The sequence below is a fragment of the Callospermophilus lateralis genome, unplaced genomic scaffold, assembly GCF_048772815.1.
Source record: "Callospermophilus lateralis isolate mCalLat2 unplaced genomic scaffold, mCalLat2.hap1 Scaffold_161, whole genome shotgun sequence".
Classification (NCBI taxonomy): domain Eukaryota; kingdom Metazoa; phylum Chordata; class Mammalia; order Rodentia; family Sciuridae; genus Callospermophilus; species Callospermophilus lateralis.
The window spans coordinates 161,308-182,784 of NW_027512709.1; the positions used below are offsets into that span (position 1 = coordinate 161,308).

The 21,477-nt window shown below is 40.1% G+C and overlaps 1 pseudogene; it reads right to left on the minus strand.

Annotated features, from left to right (window-relative positions):
* Nucleotides 1-4,707: 4,707 nt before the first annotated feature.
* LOC143387967 (succinate dehydrogenase [ubiquinone] cytochrome b small subunit, mitochondrial-like) lies at nt 4,708-20,196 on the minus strand (annotated as a pseudogene).
* Between the last annotated feature and the right edge of the window lie 1,281 nt (nt 20,197-21,477).

Sequence of the window (21,477 nt, forward strand, 5' to 3'; positions counted from 1 at the left end):
TCTGTGTGGCTCTCCTTTGAGGTAAGCAAGCTACCATGAAGTGGCCATGCTCAAGAGTCCCCACAGAGAGGTCCATGGGACTAAATACCTAACACTCAGCACTCACCTGCTCAGCATGAGGCATCTAGATGACTTTGTGAGAATTGTCCAACCCATAAAGCCTCAGGTAACTCCAACTTTTGCTGACATCTGACTGCAACTTCCTGGGGGACTCCCAAACATACAACTTAGCTAAGACTCTCCTGAATTCTTGACCCACTAAAATTATGTGAAATGATGAATGTTTACAGATTGAAGCTGTTATATTTCAGGGCATTTTGGTAAGAAGAAACTGATAATGAATATAGGGGAAAAGGAATATGTAGCTTCAATTTGGCTTTGGATCTAAGCCATTTTTTTTTTTACTTGTGCTTTGATCTCTTCAATTTTATTTATTGTATTTATTTTTCAGTTCTGATCCAACAGGTAGAGGAAGAAGAAGAGAGTGAGAGATAGGGAAAGCAGGATGGAGTTATTGATAGGAATACCATGGAAAATGGCTAAATGTGCAAGCATCTCCTTCTCCAAGGTACATAGTTCCTTAGAAATGTCAGTCTTGCTGAGTGACTTATTTTTATAGCAGGGCTCAGAGGACCCTTCTTTGCAGCCTCTATCTGGTTTTCACTCCATCCAATATGGAGGAGGGTCTGTAACTCAATGTTTCCAGACCAACTCTTAAAACTTTACTTACTTTAAAAGCATCTGTAAGAGCCCCCAAGGAAAGATACAATGAGAAAAACCCCAAAAATAAATACCTGCAGACCTCAAACAACACCCTAGAGAGCAGCCCCTAGTTCAGAGGCACAAGTGTGTGTAGAAGAAGGAGTTTGGGGTCCAGGAAGTTTGATAATGATTTTACCAACCAGCCAAGAGCTGGCATCTTCTCCCATTCTCCTGGTGGATTTCCAGCAGGCACCTGGCCAGCTGCAATCAGTCATCCTAATCTCTAACAGTAATGAGAACTATGTGAGATGTTCCTTCAGATAAATTGGGCAGAGACAGGTTGAGGACTATTTTGAAAAGAGTGGGGTCTGGGCTGGTCCAGCCATTTTGTCAGCTGGCCATAGTTAGAGGACTTTTATTTTCTGCCATGTCTAAATCTGTGGGGGAACAGCTACAGAAAGGCAAACTCACCAGCCTCCTCTGGCCTGGCATGGGGGATGGGGGTGGGGTTTTTGGGGGGGCAGGTATCTCCCCAATTAACAATAATTAAGAGGGAATAGTTATCCAGCAAAAAACTAAACTGCTTGGTAATCAGTTAAAAGAAATTTCAGAAAACATACAACAGAGTGGCAGGATAATCCAAATCTATTCTCCAAGAGAGAAAAACAAAAAAAACAAACAACAACAACAACAACAAAAAATCTGAGTTACAAACAAAAGAAATAGGCCTTCCAAAATGAAGAATAAACATGAAAAAAATGCTATTGGAATTGTTTAAAATGTCTTTTACAAGTGAATCAAATTAATTCTGCATGTTTTAGGGTTATACAGAGAACGCAACAGTGTTCTGCCTTTAGTGGGTAAAATGACACTTTTTTTTTAACAGTAAACCAAAGCCTTGGTGGCTTCAAAGAGCATTGCCCTCCCTAGGGCCTCTCCACCCAGCTCCATTCCCAGCCATTTCTGAGCATTTCAAGGGACTTGGTTGCTCCTAAGGGCCTGCTGTGACACCCTCTCAGGTCTTGAGTTTCTGGGACCTTGGCTCCATAATTTGCCCCAGTACAGGGAGGCTGGCTGAAGTGTGACCGGGTTTTCTAACCCGTGAAGGTTGGTGGCAACTGCTCTGGGCATCTTTGCAGTGTAGGGAGCTACCTGGAGGTCCGACTGGAGGCCCCCAAGGCATCACCTTTGTGTCCACGCATTCTGAGGCGCAAACCCGAGGGTGGGCATGGAAGCCAACTGCGGAGTCACAGCAGCTGCCCCCGCTTCCCGCCCGCCTCGCCAGCTGCCCTTGGCAGGCAGAGGACACGGGCATCGGCCTCCTTCTACCTTTGGGGCAGGCAAGCAAGAGACTTTGCCTCCTACGTCTGGCCCCCTGTGCTGGGCGGAACACCCGAGCCTGCGCTTTGGAACCAACTGTGCCACAGTGGCAGCTGAGTGTCATCCACAAGGAGAGAGGGGATGATGACAAGGACCTGAGGACCTGATTGCAAAATGAGGGGAGAAAGAGGAGCAGGCACGCTGCAAATAGGTGTGGTGGCTCCTGGCCCTAAGCCTGAAGGTCCAGCGCGGCAGGCGGAGGGCTATCGTGCTTCTACTGCTGGCAGCATGGCCCAGGGCTTGTCAATGCCATGGCAGGCGATGCTGCGTGTCTCTGCGCCATCTGGGCAGCTGCCGCTGTCCTGCTCTCGGTATTGGGCACCTCAGGTAAGACCCCGCGCATTCACTCATGGCTCAGACGGTATGCTCGCAGCTCACCCTTCCCTCTGGCTTTGGCCCTCACTTCGTGGTTAGCTCCAGTCCTCCGGACGGGGCCAGCGTGAACCCTGTGCTCTGGCCCGAGCGCCTAAGGCCTCCCTGGGCTGGTTCCACCTTCTGGGAATGGCTGAGTATTTTCAGAATCCGGGGGCTAAGGCCGCCCTGGGCTGGTTCCACCTTCTGGGAATGGCTGAGTATTTTCAGAATCCGGGGGCTGGGCTTGGCGGGGGCGGAGATCCCCTCTTCGGGGCTTTCCAGAGGTGGTGAGCAAGCTAATGTGGGACTGAGCACAAGTACGCTGGAGCTACAGTCCGGCATTTGCCAAAGTGCCAGGTGGATCTCAGAATGTGACTGGGTCCTTCCTCCCTGAAGTTACCCATGCAGGGCACAGGAACCCTGGTACCCCATCTGTTCCCGAGTACCATAACGACAGCGTGGGCTGATGCCCTACAAGCGCTGGGGTTGGACAAAGCCCAATGAACCCACTTTTGCCGCGACGGAGCTTTAGGAGCCCGAAGCTCTTGAATCCAGAGACGAGGCTTTCTCTAGCCTCTTGGTTGAAGTGTGTGGCTTCCCTTTTAAGTCTTTTTGTCCCTCACCGTCTAGTGTGGCTGAAGTGGCTTTTCTTGTGCTTAGGATTAGGGGCCCCAGCAACATCCCTGACTCCAAGTCCCCGGAGGAGGCGACCGCTTGGAGCAAAGGGACTCAGCCCCACGGTGCCTGGCATTTTCTTTTGGGGAAACCCTGTCCCCTAGGGGCCTTGTGTGGGCTAGACTGTGGATCCAGAAGGCAGCGTTGGAGATCTGCCTGGGGTGCCCCTAGAAAGCGGTTTAGTTCTCACGGTGTAGATAAGGGTACCTATGGTCTGAGTACCCTTGGCCGGATTCCAGGCAACCTGCAGGTTTGGGAGATGATAAGCAGGGCACGGGAGGACTGGAGGCCAAGAAGGTTCGCTTTAAGACCTAAAAAAAAAAAAAAATGTGTGAGACACTCTAAACTCTTAAAGCGGTTTCTGTATACACTTTCCTTCCACATTCCTGCAGACAGGTGAGAATTAGGGGACAGTTGCAGGCAAGGGGCACTTAGCTCTTCCCATGTCCTGATGCTAAAAGCCCGCTCTGCCACTCTGGCTGACCCAATGGACCAGAGGAAGCATGTTGAGTGGCCTTTCATATTGGGGGGCAGTGCTTGGGTTTAAGCAGATACTGATTACATCAACATTCTTAGATGACTTGATCTGGAAGAAGAATTACATTTAAAACGCTGTCCATTAAAGCATAAACCGTCTGGAGTGCACTATGAAATAAGTAAACCTCTTTTTTCCCTCTATATTTCTTTATTTATTTAATTTATTTATATATTACAGTGTAATGCATTACAATTCACTGGGCTTGACCCTCAAAACCACATAAAAATAAATAAAATAAAGGTTAAAAAATGATTTAAATCTTTTTTTTTTAAAAAAAGAGTAGAATACATTTTTATTATATAATATTTTCTTTATTTTTAAAATTTTCTTTTCATGGAATACATTTTCTTTTTACTAATTCCCAGAGTGGGAAAGTAATTTATTATTATTTTTAGTTTTATATTTGTGAACAGATTATTGTAGGACAAATACAACACATTTTAAAATTATATCTGGAATTTGTAATATTCTGGAATGTCTACAAGGAATGCTTCTCTAACTTGAGCATCTCTAAATTCAGAAGCTCTCCAATCTTTCCTTCCTAGAATACAGAAATATGTAATTTGAGATTTTGGCATCTCCTAATTTTAAAGTTTCCCTAGGACATAAAACCTTCAGTAGCTGATATCAACTGAACAGACAGGGAAGTTTACAAAAGAAAACACTATCTAATATTTGCAAAGTCATGAATTAACTGTCTTTCCCTTTGTTCATTATTTCTAAGACAAATGCAGACATGATCTTATACTGATAATAATAAAGCTAAACTCTCTTTAACAGACTGACAAAAGCAAAAACTCATATATAAAGTTTAGTCATACCGTGAGTCTCATGAACTTGAAGACAACCCAATAAACTCACTAGAATGCAGAACCAGGTCTCATAATTTCTTGAATATATTTCCTCTCAAACCTCTTCCTCAACAATTAAATTTTAAAATAACCATGTGATTAGAAAAAGATTTGCCCACAAATGAACTTTCAGTTATTTCCTCCTTACTGTGAGTTGAATGACAGAGCAGAGGCAGAAGCATACAATCAATTCTCAAGTCAAAAAAGTCAAAGCTTCCACAGCATGGCAACAGCTTTGCAGATGCCCACATTATGATAGTTGAAATAACCTCAGCCCAGCAAAGGTTAAAGCTGAGAGTGCCAAAAGGCCTGCCTTGGCAGCTTTCTGCGATGCATCCCCATGAGCATAATCAGTGACAACTTGTCCAAGGTCCCAGTGACTATGAAGAGTGAAGACTGCAGCCAAAGAGAAGTCCATTGCATAACAAGGATTCAAATATGCAGCTGGAAGGAGGCCCAGGAGCAAAACACTGACAACCTTCTCACTAGTCCAGTGAACAGATGCAGCCTTGGAACCAGAATGGCGGTTTGGTGAGAGGTGAATGTGCTGTGTTCTAGTCCATCCTGGGGTAGGTGGGTCCTGGAGAAAAGCTGAGACCTGAGCAGGTCTGACCAATGGGGTTCAGAGGAATAGAGCTTGGCCTCCCTGAGCACCACAGAGGATACCCACTCTCGAGAACTACCATCTCGCTTTTGAGGTTTCACGGTTGTCCATCAACCCCTTAAAACTTTTTTTTAGAAAAAGTGGTAAATGATACATATGTACAGCTAAAACCAGTGCAATGAAATAAATCATGGCACATTCTTTTAGAAGATGCAGATTGTTAGATTTTATCAGAAGTGAACTCAGAGGGATTCAGGGAGGAGCAGGATCCAGGTGTCTTTGAGGCCAGATAATATTTCATTGAAGGGGCTGAAAATCTCAGTCTTAGTCTATTGTCTGGATTGCCAGAACTTTAACTTTTTCCCCTTTAAATTTTTATTACAGAAATCTCCTATATATTTAAAATTAGAGTATTACAGTGACCCTGCTGTGATCTGAATGTTTGTGTCCCACCTAAAATCATATGTGGAAACCTGCTATCTAGTGTCCTAATGTCAGTAGATGGTACCTTTGGGAAGTCCTAAGGACTTCAACCTTTGAATTGAATTTTTGTTCTTAGGAATGAGGTTAAAGGGAGCATGTTAGGCCTTTTTGCCCTTCTGCTTTTCTTCATGTGAGGACACAGAATTTGTCCCCTCTGGGGATAGAGCCACAAGGTGCTATTTCAGAAGCAGAGAAGAGCTCTTACCAGATACCAAACCTACTAGCACCTTGACCATAGACATACCATGCCCCAGAACTGTGAGAAATATACTATTGTTTAGAAATTACCCAGTCTGTGATATTTTGCCATAGCAGCAACAATAGACTAAAAGAGAACACCCATATATTTTCACCTGGCTTCAAGAGTGACCATATACTGTTATTTATTTTCATTTCCCCTGGCCTCCTTTGTGGGTCCTAGACAGCCAACTTCCCCACCCCCTTTAAGTGTGTAAGAATTAAGTTTGGACAGAACTGGTTTATTCCCCCACATAATCACAGTACTGTTGTTACAGAAAACAATATCAGCCACTAGTCTTTCTTTTTATGTGATATCAGGTCTTCCTCAGTTTTCCAGCTATCTGGAGAGGGCCCTTTACTCATAGGGCATCCTATTTACCTTGGTTTTCCAAGTGTTTGCCTCTTGTCCCTGCCCCGGTTCAAATTGTTCTTTAGCCACACCCTAGTATTCCCTTGTGCTCTGAATTCCTGGAAGTACTGTTTTTTTCTGCATTTGTGTGGACCCCCTGTGTCCTGGCCACACAAACTCGGGCTCCTGTCTTGGAGGCTTGGAGTGTCTCTGACTTCCCTTAAGGTCATATTGCACACAGATATAGGAAAGTTAAGCTCATAGCACCTTGTGGTTATATCCCCAGAGGGAACAAATTCTGCTCAGCCTTGGTTACTCTAGGTTTCCCAGTTTCCTTGCTCCCCAGAACCATCTTTTTGTGTGTCCTCCTGGTACTCCTCCAATAGAAGCGTACTGAATGATACCATGAAATGGGCCATTCTCCACAATTCTTAGAGCCCTAGATTTATTAGAATAAACTGGACATTAGGGTGGGGAAAGGAGAAAGAAGAGGAGAGAAAGGCATTTTAGCTTTGGGGGGTATCCTTCCCTCAATTTACAAACAACAACAAAATACTTAGTTTTGTGCTTTTGGGTTTGAAAGTTTTTATATCTCACTATAATTTCAGGCTGTTGGTGGAGAAAGGGTTTACAACAATGAGAGCATATGAAGAGATGAACATCCATGACATGCAAATAACTCATAAGAATGGCGAGGGGTGTAGCTCAGTGGTAGTGCTTGACTAGCAGGTACCAGGCCCTGGGTAATGTCTCCAGCACCAAAAGAATGGGGAAGAAATGGGACAAAGGTATAGTAGTGAGGTAGATTGCAGAAGAACACATACAAAAGGTCACTAACTTATAGGAAAATTTTGGTTATATTATCAAGATAGTATTGGTTGGTAAACAATGACCCTATGGTCTTCTGACTCCTCTAATTGGCTGATGTTAAAAGTGAGTAAGTAAGAGTGTGTAAACTTCAGTGTGGGGAGTGTGGCATTGTGGTGCATAAATTTTTCCATTTACGGCCATTTGGCAATGCTTATTAGCATTTAAAATCACACATCTGTGGTCTGCTGAACAGTATGTGAACTATTCCTTGTGCATGTCACTGTAATGGTGCAACCTTGGAAACATCTACCTGTCTTAGTGAGAGCTAAATAAACCATGTGCCTTCTCAACTGTGGGTTAATATGTAGTGGTTAACATGAATACAGAAATCAGTGTGTTCTAATGAGGGATATTTCAAAGAGGTACTTTTCTGGATGGGAGAAGATCAAATTTATAGAATGACAGATTTACACTGCATATAATGATCTAATAACTCTCACTTCTCTCCCCCATTTATCCATTGATAGCCACCTCAAGAATAAGATGTTTAAATGCCTGTAATGCCAGCTACCCTAGAGGCTAAGGCAGTAGATTCTAAGTTTGAGGTCAGCAAGACCCTGTCACAAAATATTTAAAAAGGGGGGAGGGGCTGCTGAGTATATAGCTCAGTGCAACTGACCTGGGGCTTAATCCCCAGTATTGTTAGGAGGGACACTTCAGTGATGGGGAGGGGTCACCTGGGGAGATGAGGAGGTCAGTTCCTCTCTTAGCTTCAGTTGTCTGTTTACTTATTTATTTTAATGAGGAGGCCACATTCATAGGAGAACAAAAAGTTTAGTGTATTTTGTAACATTTTTATCTCCTATGCCTAGTGATCACCATATTATATCCTTCCGTTAAGCTCTCAGGGAAAGTGTTTATCTCTATAAGTTGGAATTCAGTGGGCCCTTCACATCTGCAGATTCAACTAACTGCAGATTAAAAAATAAATAAATAAATAAATAAAATTAAACAAAACAAAACTTCTAGGAAGTTCTAAAAAACAAGTTGAATTTGCCATACATTGAATAGTATGTGAATCCATATAAATAAGATGATACATAAGCAATCTGGAGATGATTTAACATATACAGAAAGATGTATGTAGGTTATATGCAGTTTCGCCATTTTTTGTAAGGGACTTGAACATCCCTGGTTTTGGGCATCTCAGGGGTCCTGGAACCAATCCCCTGTGGATACTGGGAGATGACTAAATGAGTAGGAGGTTGCTGACATGGTGTCTTTCCCTAATTGTCTTCCACCTTGCTTCATAAAATGTCCTGGTTCTGACCTGAGGGGAAGGCGAGGAAGAGGTGGGATCAGTTTGTTGAGTAGATGCTGGCCATTTATGAACTCATTAGGGGAACATTTAGATCTTTGGGACATCTTATGAACAATCAGGGAAATGGAAGGTTGGTGTTGAGGGAAATTTGGCTTGGCTAGTTTTGTGGGTTTTCAGACTCCCCATAAGGGAATCTGGGTTTTGCAAAATAATTGGTGCACACTCCGTTTTAGACATACTTAAATATATATGGAAAACCTCCATTCAAGTTCACTTTTAGCCAGACCAATAATGAGACTATGGGCATCTCTGGATATAGCTTGCTTTGATGTAGACTGAAGTAGCCATCTTTGTATAGTTCCAGAACCTCAGAGTTTACTACACAAAAATCTGAATTGTGTAAGTGGTCACAAAAATCTGAATCATCTTGATATTCTGACAGTAAAGCAAAATACAGAAAATATAAAAGAATGTGGATGTGGAAACATTTTTACTTTTTTATAAAGAGAATATTAGAGTGTTATGTGTTGAATTGAGGCCCTCCTGAGGTGGGGGTGGGGAGATATGTTGAAGTGCCAACTCCTAGTACTTTAGATTGTGATCTTATTTGTAGAAATAGTTTTTACAGAGGTGATAAATTGAGATGAGGTCATTAGGATGGGCCCTCATCCAATAGAACTGTGCCTTGTAAAAGGAGAAGTGGACACAGGCACACTCATGTGGAAGGAGGTGATATGGAAGAAGGTACTGAAGGTGACACAAGGGGACAGGGCTCTCTAAGTCAACAAGAGTGTGGCCTGACACTGTCTCTCTATGTGCCCTCTGAATGAGGCAACCCTGTCAATTTCTTGATCTGAGACTTGCAGTCTCCAGAACTGTGAGGCAGCAGGTTACTGTTGTTAAAGCCTCCTGGTCCATGGTAATGGTTATGGAAGCTGTGGTAGCCCTTTTCTAATGCTATATCAATACTGTAGCTCAGTGGGGGAGCTGGTACCTGGAATGTATAAGGCCCTTGGTTCCATCCCTTGTATCTGTTCCCCACCTATAAAAGAGGATAAAGGATTATTTGGCTCATGTTTCTGGGGGTTGGAAAGTCTAAGAATGTAGTGCCAGCAAATGATGAGGGCCTTTTTGTTGCATTATAACAGCACACACATCACCTGCTGGGACAGAGCAAGTGTGCCAGCTCAGGTCTCCTTTCTTTTTCTTGGAAAACCACCAACACTCTCTTGGGGACCACACCCTCAAGACCACATCTAATCCTACCAAAGGCTCTGCTTCCAAATGCCATTAGTATATGACTTTGGGGATTTAATTTTCAGTGCTTGAACTTCTGGGGGTCACACTTAAAACACAGTGAACTTACATGCATGCACACACATATAATGTAAGTGTTTGCTCAGCTGATACTACTCGCCAAGGGTTTTACTTTTAGAATTTCTACATAAGAGTTTACTTGATCAGAAGGTTCCACTGAAGTGTTACTTTGCTGAGTGTTTGGGCTCTGGGGAGGTGAGCTGACTGAGTCTGGCCCCCAGCACTGGTCCTCCCAATCAAGGCCAGCCTTTCTGGATGAGGCATATGCCATGTGGAACAGCTGTGGTTGTAGGTAAGGAATTCAGTATTCCCCCAACCTGACGTGGTCATCAGTTTGCATTAGAGCATATCTCTGTTTTTCTGGAGAGCCTGTCATCTTGTACTCACTGTGGCATACACTGGCCAGTCCTGCTTTTCAAGGCCTGTTCTCTAGATGTCATTGATTAACTGTCCATCTGCCCCTGAACCCTCCTCTGGCTTATAGCTTGAGAGAGATTGGCCTTGATTAGGTTTTGGGACTTTGATAGAGGTGTGTGATTCCACAGTGGGGTTTCTCAGATATCAGAACTGAATAGGAGGCTCCCCAGAGATCATGCTGGTGGGAAGACAGACTCAATGAGCCTCCATGGCCTCCCAAGGCCTAGCTCCCTGATGCCAGTACCTCTGCCTGTCTTTTGGCTTTTGCTTCTTTTATAGGGACCTGGGCAAAAGAAAAGACAAAAGCCAACAAAAGCAAGGATCCTTACCAGGATGGGATTATGGGATAGTCAGCCTGTGCGATTTAGGGCTGTTAGTCTGTGTGATTTGTGCAGGACCTGGAAACACTTGAAGTAGAAGCTTATACAGATAACTCAAAAATTGATACATTTTCAAAATGACCATTTTCTCTAAACCCTAATTTTGAGACATTAGAATGGACCATTTTGATTTGACTCCCCCAGTCAGGTGAAAATGCTTGTGTTCAAAACAAGGTGCCTATCCACTGTAAAGCCTTGGGACAGGAGCATCTCTGTGGGAACAGTGCTGTTTCTACACTACCAGCCATTCTAAGATGAAGAGTCAGTTTCCCTTGGAAATCTCCTCTCACTGCTGTCTCCAATGTGAAACATTAATGTTGTATATTAATATTGCTGAAGCAAAAGATAGTAGGGCCAGGTGTAATTTTCTTTCTTTGGCATCATTGTAAAATATTCAGTAGTCATTGAATTAATTATCATCAATAATTTGATAAACAATACTTCTATTTTATACCTTTATCTTATTTATTTATTTATTTATTTATTTATTTATTTATTTATTTATTTTTCTGTGGTCCTGAGGATCAAACCCGGGGCCTTGCCTGTGCTAGGTGAGTGCTCTATCGCTGAGCCACAAATCCAACCCCAGATAAATAATACTTCTATAAAAAATCTTTATGAATCCTAAATGCTTCCAAAATACATGAATTATTCACAGATATTTGTTTTTAAGAAGTGAGAGGACAGCAATTGTAAACACCATCCATTTATCACTTAGGGAAGAAAAAAACAAGATTGGTTCAAATAAGCATATAAGAACATCTGAATATCAGAAGCACAGTTATGCTAAAGTAATTTTTATTTCTTAGCATAATCACTACTTATACAGTGATTCTATGAAAAAAGAAATCTCAGCTTTAGTGTGTACAGCTGAAAATATACTCAAGGTTAGGTTTTTGAAACATTAACATGTTTTCTGAAGGAAAAACTCTAATTAGCTGTAATGTGCTTTATAAAGGAAAAAAAGCATAATGATTTTTCATTATTTAAACTAATTTCAGATCAGTCTGTTAGGAATATTCTTGCAGGCATTTTTATGCATCAAATTCATTTTTATGAAACCCTTAATCCTTGTCTCAGTATTTGCATATATTGTAAAGCCATTTTCATCAATAGCCTGTTGATGAAATAGCCTGTTGATCCTGACATAAAACAGTTTTACAATATTCAGCTTCTGATTTTTAGAAAAAGTTTTTATCTACCTATCTACCGACCTGCCTACTTACCTGCCTACATATATTTATTTTTTCCAGGTGAAATCTTAGAAATTTGGAACTTCCTGCAGCTGAGGAAAATATAATTGGCTTGTTCCTCCAGTCTAAGTAAAACAGTAAGAGAGTTTTCCAGGCCCTTGACCCCTTTTAGAATTACTTAATCTGCATATCCCTTCAAATGAAAAACAATTCTGCACAGACTTCCTTGGTTGACTACAGCCCGTCAGTAATACATTTGTTCTTACTTTCATCAGTACTTTAAAATTCTATGCACACACAATTGCATATAAATAGTATCTTTTCTGAATGCATTATTTACTGAACTACATTTAAAAGTTGTTCAGAATATTCACATATTTCATTCCTCAACACATCAAAATGGAACCTATTCTCTGGACTGAAAAAGAGAATGTATATAAACTCCCCCCCCCCCATGAACTTTGACTTTTCTTGCTCTTTTCACAATGACAGTTTGAATGCCATCAGGTGCCTATTCTCAAGGCCCACTCATAGAGTGTCTCTCTCATTGTGTGGGCCAGGAAGAAAATCTGGACTCAGGAGGAATTTTGCATACTTAAGGATCATTTCTATATTAGTAGAAAAGAGTTTGGGGACTAGTCTGTAATTCCAATATCTGTCATTCCTGATGGCTGGTGGCGTATGAAGGCCTCTGAGAACTTGTGAACACTTTCCAAGGTTGTGCTTACCCCACATAACTGGCTTTCCATCTATAATCAAGCAGATTCCCAGTGTCCTAGCTAACCTGGACTCCAGTTCTGAACCAATGGAACTAAAGCACTGGCATATTTCCAATGTTCTAACGTACACAGTAGAGAGGATGTGGAAATTCCTATTACAGCACATTCAAAATTCATAAGCTTGGCACACAGAATCCATGTTATGCAGAATCCAGCCCCACTGCATCCCTGTCCACCTGTGCCCTCACTTGCTTCTAAAAGTACATGCTGTGCAAGACTCCTGCATTGTCCCTGAATGCAGCCATCCTATGTGGGTAGAGTTTGCACCATTTAGCATGACTAAAGCTTAAACCACTTTGCCAGATTCAACTGTTTAATTCCATTATCTCAAACCCCAGTGCAATATACAATGGAGGAGGAGAGCAAGGATGATTTCTGAGGTCTTATTTTTCAATTCACCATGGGTTGGAGTGATATATACTATGGTTATATCTTGCATTTCAAGGTCCAAAGGGGCACATTACTCCTGGTTCTAGTCTAGTATATTTATTTCAGAAATGTAGAGGACTTATGCAAGCCTTAAGCCAAGTTCAAATGAAAGCACTTTTGTTTTCACATCTAGAGCTCCTTTCCTATTTTAACATTGTATTCAAGAATTACTTTATACATCCAGATTCTGGCCATTGCCTTAACTCAGATATGTCATACATTTATCTGGATTCTATGTTGCCTGTAAAATTATTTCTCAATGCTTAAGAATTCACTTTTAATTATAAATAATGTGGTAACCCTACAAGAACAGTTTCCATTTAAGAGTTGCAAGATAGCAAATTAGTGTCCATCAATTGAAACTCTTATTAAATTGCATTTGGTATGAACTTAAAACAATAATTGATTTTATAATTAATGATGTTTCAAGTTCCCTTCAGTGGAGTAGATTCACACAGTAGTGTTTCCTTTTTAAGACTGCAGAATTTGTGAACTGCCTTACATATTTTTGAGAAAAAAAATTATAGTATGTGAAGTCCAAATGACTGAAAACATTTAGCTGAATGCATACTTGTTTTTTTTTTATTAAAAAAAAACTTCCTGTGAAATATCTGGGATTCAACTTCCAGGAAAACCTGGGAAAAACACAAAATCTGTTTTTAAAGATTTATTTAAGATTTTATACCAAATGCTGTGAATTCAGTTAGAAATAAAAGTTAAAGCACTGGGGCTGGGCTTGTGGCACAGCATTAGAGCACTTGTCTAGCACATGCAAAGCTCTGGGTTTGATCCTCAGCACCACGTAAAAATAAATTTGTAAAGGTATTATATCCAACCACAACTAAAAAATAAATAAATATTTTTAAAAAGCTCTGTGAATGTAGCTCAGTGATAGGGCAATTGCCTAGCATGTTGAAGGCCCTGAGTTCCATTTCCAGTACCATGCACAATAAAAAAAAATAAAAAAAAGAACAAGCAAAGGAAAAAGGCTATGAATAAAAAGAGTGTACTGGGGAAGAACTCAAAATTTTTTGAAGTTTTTTTTCTTAATTTGTTTTTCCAGTTACATGTCTAAGAGCCTATTTGGCCTGGCAACAGAAAGAATCAAGTATATATATTGCTTCCTGATTTTAAAATAATTAAAATCATGTGATTCTACACAACCTCTAGAAAATCAAAATTCTGGAGGAAGAATTGTTGCTGTCTTCTCACTGACTGTCCTGTTCAGCACCTTATGAAGAAAAGATTTTCAGCCTGCTTGAAAGGCAAATTTTAATCATCCCAATTGGACATCCAAAGCTCTGCTTTTTTGCTTACCATGAAATATGGTTTTAGAGAAGAAATGTTCCTTTAAAACACATCATGTCACCATTTCCCCCTAATAGTCTAAGAGGCAGTGGATCCATTCTGAAATGTAAAACAAAGTGCTCAGGGCCCCCGTGGCTTAAGACTGTCATCCCAATGACTAGGGAGCCTGAAGCAGGAGAATCCCAAATTTAAGGCCAGTCTCAGCAACTTAGTGTTTTAAAAAAATTAAAAGGGGAGCAGGGTTAAGGTTGTAGCTCAATGGTAGAGTACCCCTGAGTTCAATCCCCAGTACAGGAAAAAAAAATATCTGGAAATTGAAACAAAATGCTAGGATCCCAGGAGGACACTAGTGCAGGACACATTAATGCAAGCTGCCAGAGGTGTCATAAACTCAGGTTGGTTTCCTAATTACAGTCCTCTGCTTCTGGGTAGATATCCATCAGACATAAATTGCTGTAGGTGCTTCAGTGTTTTTAAATGACTTGAGTACTACCAATACTTTCTGGTCATTTGCACTATATATGCTTTATGATTTTTCATGTAAATCCTTGAAAGTCTTTTTTTGTGTGTGAGCAAAGTAACACACTTTGGAATAGCAGCAGGCAATCCTCAGCAAGAGACATAAATTTTCTCCTGTTTTAAAGGAAACCGAAGAGAAAAGAAAGAATAATAGATTCAGGAGGTGTGAGGATTATTATTATTTTTAAAATTTGAACTGAAATATAGGTCGCCAGTTTTCAGAGGAGTTCCTGTCATTGGAGTTATATCTGTCATACCACAAAAGGTAAAATGAAGCAGTAGAATATAGTCTAATTTCTATAGACTAATTTCCAAACTACAAACTGGGACATGACCTAATAAGGAATTTCTTCTTCTTCTTCTCCTTCTTCTTCTTCTTCTTCTTCTTCTTCTTCTTCTTCTTCTTCTTCTTCTTCTCCTTCTCCTTCTCCTTCTCCTTCTCCTTCTCCTTCTTCTTCTTCTTCTTCTCCTTCTCCTTCTTCTTCTCCTTCTCCTCCTCCTTCTCCTTCTCCTTCTTCTTCTTCTAGTTGTAACTATTTTCCTATATCAGATTCCTAAAAATTCCTAAGATCTCTAAGTTCCTATATGATTGTTGGATACTAGGATTTATTTCTACTTACCACTGAGTTATTTCTACCATCTGTCTCATTTAATCATCAATCCACCCTTAAGCTGACCTGCTGGTTCTCAGGTCCAGTGCTTGGTGAGAGGAGAGGAGGCTGGATGTGTTCTGGTTGCTATGCACACTGAATTGGTGCTGTGGCTCTAGTGATGTCGTGGCTCATGGAAACAGATTGGTACTGACATAGCAACTGTCATTGTTTCAGGATGGTTTATAAAAAGCCAAGAATCTCTTAGCTAAGTATGGTCTTAAGGTATTTTTTGGTAGTCTCATATACTTCTTGTCAAGAGGTATTTTATCCTCTGTCAGTGCATATACTTTATCAGTCTTGTCTTATAACAAGCATAGATAAATAGGTACAAAAACCCATTTTAAGAATGACTTATTGAGCTATAACACGTGTAAACTATATGACTTATTTATAGTTCTCAAATGGGGCTTGCATGCCATTATCTCCAGTAATATTCATCTTAAAATGCCATGTAAGACATTGTTTAAAAATTATAAAAGCAGTAGATGTTTCATCCATTTAAGAAAGTCAGACATTGTCAAGGGTGTAAAGTAAAATGTAGAAATTCTGCTCTTTATATTCTGGTCATCAGTTCTACTCTCCGAATGCAATCCCTGTAATAATATCATTAGTGTCTTTGCATTCGTTTTTGAAGCACTTATAATTTTACTTGTAGTTTTACACACACACACTCACACACACACACACACACACACACACACACATTTATTTTTTTTTTAATTTGGACTATCAAGAGTTTATTCATGCCTTAAAACAATAAAAATAATTTGCTCTATATTTTTCCAATACACATTGATTTTTATGCAAGTAGTAATTTGATACATACTGTCTGCATTTTGCTTTTTTAGTTTTTCTTAAAATACCTGGGCTTTGTCATGTTGGCATATACCAATTGATCTCATTCTTTTTAACAACTGCATGGCATTTCACTATATATATGTGCCATCATTTTTTTACAGGTACTTAAGTAATTTCCAGTTAATATCTGGTTATCTTTGAAGTTATACTGTTTGAGTGACCGTGAACATTCCTAGAAATGAAATTAGTGAGTCAGGATCATGCGATGTTTTGTTTGGTTTGGTTTGGTTTGGTTTTGGTGGTGCTGGGGACAGAACCCAGGGCCTTGCATTTGCAAGCACACAATCTACCATTGAGCTACAGTTTCAAGCAGCAGTGATATTTCTAAGTTTTCTTCTAAAATGCTTGCACAAATTTACACTTCCACTCATATTGTCTGAGAGTGTTTCCATAGCCTCATCTTCCTTTAGGATTTGAAATTTCTACCATCCTCAAAGATTAAAATGATTGCTCCTGTTTAAACATGCCTTTGTTGGATTAGTGTATATTGAGTATTTCTTTCCCATAAGACTAACAATCATTTGTTTGTTTGAGTGAATTTCTCATTTCATGTCTTTTTCCCATTTTTTTCCTGTCAAATTATTTATCCATTTTTAAGAGAGGAAAAAAAAATCCTTCTCTGAGATAGGCTTCCGTTTAATATATAACCCACTAACAGTGCATAGGAAACCATAAATGTATATATTGTATGCATGAACACTTGTATAAACGCTTCTTTACCCTCTTGAAGCCCTAAAAAAAAAAGAAGCATCAGTGTGGTCTCATAGCCCAAGGTGAGAGAAAACAGCCTGTTTGGGATAGATGTGGCGACTGGCCTCCCTCTTTCAGTCGGTTTTCTGTTGCTGTATAAAAAGTGACCACAAACTTGGCAGATTAGCTCAGAGTTTTCCTGGGACAGGAGTCCAGACACAGCAGGACTGGGTTTTCTGTTCCAAGTCCCATAAAGGTAAAGTCAAGGAGTTGACTTGCTGCATTCTCAGAGAGAGCTCTGGATCCTCTTCTAACTTCATTTAGTTGTGGTGGGATCCCGTTGCCTGAAACTATAGGGCCGACTTCTTCCTTACTGGCTACTACCCAGGGGGCCACTCTCAGGTCCCAGAGGCTGCCTTTGTACCTTGTCACATGGCTCCTGACCTCTCCAAAGTCAAGAGAGAGAAATTTCTCATGCTGAATCCTTCTTGTGCTTTCAATCTCTGTGATGTCAAGGCCCAGATCGAAGGAACTTGTATGACTAGGACAGGCCCCACTGGATCACCTATCTTAAGGTCAACTAAGGAGTAAAATCTCTTTACAGCAACACTTAAATCAGTGTTTGACTGACTCACTTTGAGGAGGTGTTTGTATACCAGGGACCAGGAATTTAGGGGCCATCTCAGAATTCTGCTCACCAAACCCTCTACTACCTCTTTCCAGGGAAAGTGTTTGTTCAATGATGGAGGAAAGACTATGACTAGCATCTGTCTAACCCAGGGATGGAAAAAGACATTCATGTGGGTCAAAGATCTTAATGTGAGCAATGGAACAGCAGAAAGCTTTAGAGAAAATCTAGGAAACCACACGTACAATGTGAAGGTCAGGAAGACCTTCTTTACCAAAGATCCAAACGTGATATTTCCCACCTCAGCATCCACTCTCTTGACACCCTCAGGCCATATAGCCCACCCAGAGAACAGGCTTCATTCATAGATTTTGAGCCCTCTAATCTTGCTGTTTCTTCTTGATATCAGTGTGAGCAAAATGTGTTTTTGTAAGATGCCAGAGTTCAATACAACAGAATGAACTGACCAGGATCTAAGGGAACCTGTGTTGATGAGCATAATTCTAAAAGAACTCTCAAAGAACACTCCTCCCTCCATTTGTTTCTTTTTCTTTCAATCTCCCACCTGCTGCTGTGATTCAGACGCATTGTACGTGACTTGCTTGAGACTGAAGAAGTGTACATAAAAGAAATGGAGAGCATAATTGATGTAAGTAGATTGGGAGGGTATTAAGCGTAGATGCAACCAAGAAGTTTTGTTGCACAAAGAGACTGAAAATAGTTGCCTTGTCTCTAGAATCTCACCAAGTTTTCAGTCTTATAATAAACAGCACAATATCTCCTTGGTTTGAAAAGGAACATCCTTATGGCTCTGGATCCTTGCAACCAAATAGCTCCAAAGAATTGTGCCAATTCATGCTGCTCCCAGCAATAGCCAACTAGGCTCACCACATGCTTGCCAACAAAGGGTATTATAATATAAGTGCTTTTGATGCTTAAGAAGGGAAGATTCTTTCTTGTGTTTTAAGGTATTTTTTTCTTAAGAGTAAAAACGTATACTTTCCTTCTTCTTCTAAAGGAGTAATCTTAAGGAAAAAATTATATGTACAATGTTATTTATTATACATTTTTCACAATAAGAAAATCAGAAGCAACCAAAATATCTAATTAAAAAATGGAATGGTTAATAAAATATTATATATATGCTGAATAAATTGGATTCAACTGTTTTAAAAAATGTGATTCTTTTGGAAAATAAGTAGCAACATTAAGAAAATCTCTTGAGAGAGCTTTATAAATTGAGTCTCTAATGAACCTGAAAAAAGTACAAATTAAATATGTATCATGATTATAACCATATAAAATACGATTTTTAAAAGTTATGAAGGAAATATAATAAAACTTAACAGTAATTGCAGCAGGTCATAAAATGATGGGTAAGTTTTTTCCTTTCTTTCACATTCTACTCATATAACTTATACACATTTAAACATATGTATTAGTTCTTCCAATTAAAATGCCACTTTGTTGTCATTGCCATTAAGCCATCTCCTTCTGAAGATGGACACATAAGGAAACTGTTATCTAAAGAACATATTTAATAGAATAGCTTTCAAGAAGCATGTGTACTGTATTACCCAATTATTTCATTAAAGTTTTGGTTTTTGAAATAGCTGATTCAGATCATTTCATATAATATCTGTAAAACCTACCTTGTTTCCACCTCTGCAGGGATACATCACTCCAATGGATTTTATCTGGCTGAAACATCTGATTCCAGATGCTCTTCAGAATAACAAGGACTTTCTCTTTGGGAATATTAAAGAACTTTATGAATTTCATAGCAGGTACATAATAATTCACATTATGGGGAAGAAATGAAAATTAAAGAAGAGCAAAAATCAGACTGATGGAATTTGGAGCTGAAAGTGTTTTCATAGGTCAAGCCTGAGCAAGTGATTTGGAGTCTGTGGATTAGATTGGAGTGGGATGGGCATGCAAGGGGGAGAGAAGCTCCATGGGATCCCTGAGGAATAAGGAAGGGGAAAGACACCATTGGCCTATGTCCTGGGTGTCAGGCATTAGTGCTATACTAGCTGTGTTCCTTTGCTTGTTTATTTATTCATGCATCAGCATTTTTTGAGCACTTATTCTATACCAGGCCCTGTGTTCAGCATTGGGAATACAAAGATGACCAAGATACACACCCACATGCCCATTAACATAGGATGGCACAGGGTGCTAGAAAATGTTAACTGGCCAAATAAATTATCCCTCTAGGCCAGTGTTGCTTGGATGTTGAGTTTTAGGGAAAGAAAAGAGAAGACACTTCCAACCTTCCCATTTCACACATGAGTGAACTGCAGCTCCTTGACTACTTTACCCTCTGAAGTCCTTTTACCTGATTAATGGAGGAGGAAAGATTGCTGGGCAAATTGAACCATAGTTATCTCCTAACCTCATTCTTTGTCCATTGGTCAGACACTAAACTAAAATGAAATCCCATGGCTGCTACTTTCCCAAAAGAAGTAATTCAGCCTCTTTGAGCCTCAGGTTTCACACTGATGAAACCTTGTCTTGCAGAGTTTGTTCAAGAATTAAATGAAATGTTTGTTTGTGAAGCACTTGGCTGTGCCTGGGTGATAGTTGATAGAAGCAGTGGCCGCAGGAGCAGTGGCAGATGCTATGAACATTACCGTCATGAAGTATCAGCGTATCCCATCTGTTCACAGCTGATGCTCGGAATGACCAGAACAGCTGTGGTGGTTTCATGGTCATCATAAGTAATGCCTCGGAGTACATTTTTTTTCCCCTCATGAATGTGTAGAAGATGGTCAGCAGCAATAAAGCCTAGAGAATATCATTTTTTAGACACTTCTTAAAATTTATGTGGTTCTACCTTAAACAATTTGAATCCCACACATGTAGCAATCAAGACATCCTTATGTTTTTTATTTCCTTAGGACTTTTCTAAAAGAATTGGAAAAGTGCACCGAAAACCCTGAACTTCTGGCCTGTTGTTTTCTCAAGAGCGTAAGTCTGTGGTCTCAGTGAACAAAAATAACCATGTGATTAAAATCAGTCTTTGTTTTTCTGTGTAAGTGACAAGGACAAATTGAAACACCAAAGTTCTAAAAACATCTCTGCTTTCCCTGATCCCCAGATTTATTGACATATAATTGACAAATAAAAATTTCATATATTGGAGATATACAACCTGATGATATGGTATACGTATACACTGTAAAATGATTATCACAGTTAAGTTTATTAACATCTGTCACCTCAAATGGTTATCATGATGTGTGTGTCAGAGTGTGATCTAAAAAGAGTTAAAACTCATAGAAGCAGAGAGTACAAGTGGTGGGAAGAAATGGGAAGATGTTGGTCAGAGGGCAAACTTTCAGTTACAATATGAGTAAGTTATGGAGATGTAATACATAGCACAGTTAATATTACATGTTATATACTTGAAATATGCTAAGAGAGTAGCTCTTCTATCTGACTTTCAAATGCACTGCAGGGATCCTTTGTAGCCCTATTAGTCTCCCAAGTTACACTGGGCTCACACTGATAGGGAGGAGCAACTGCAGACCTGGCTTCCTGCAAAGCCTGTGAAATGGAAGGCTGGCACCCAAGGTCCTCATAGTGGGTTATCCTCTTCTGAATGACTAAGCTGTGTTTTAGGGCATGAATCATACAGCAGGCTTAAAGCCCCATGCTGAAATTGTATTAATGCTCTCAAAATACTGAACTTGAATTGAAAATTTCAGAAATTATATTTTTTCCATTTTATTTAATATCATAGAAGATGATTAGAAATCTTTAACTCTATAACCTTTCTTATGCTTAGCACCCAATTTGTGAATTTCCTGTCCTACAACAACATACCTCTATTTACCTCCCTTTCCCACCCGCTAGCCCTGGTCCCTCTTTCCTTACCTGTTTCTCTATCACTGCTTTGGGCTAGTGGGACTGTTTAATCCAACATCTTCCCCTCCACCAAGTTTCTCGCCCCCGTAGGATGCCCCCTGGTGTCCTCCACTTTCTCAACCTTTC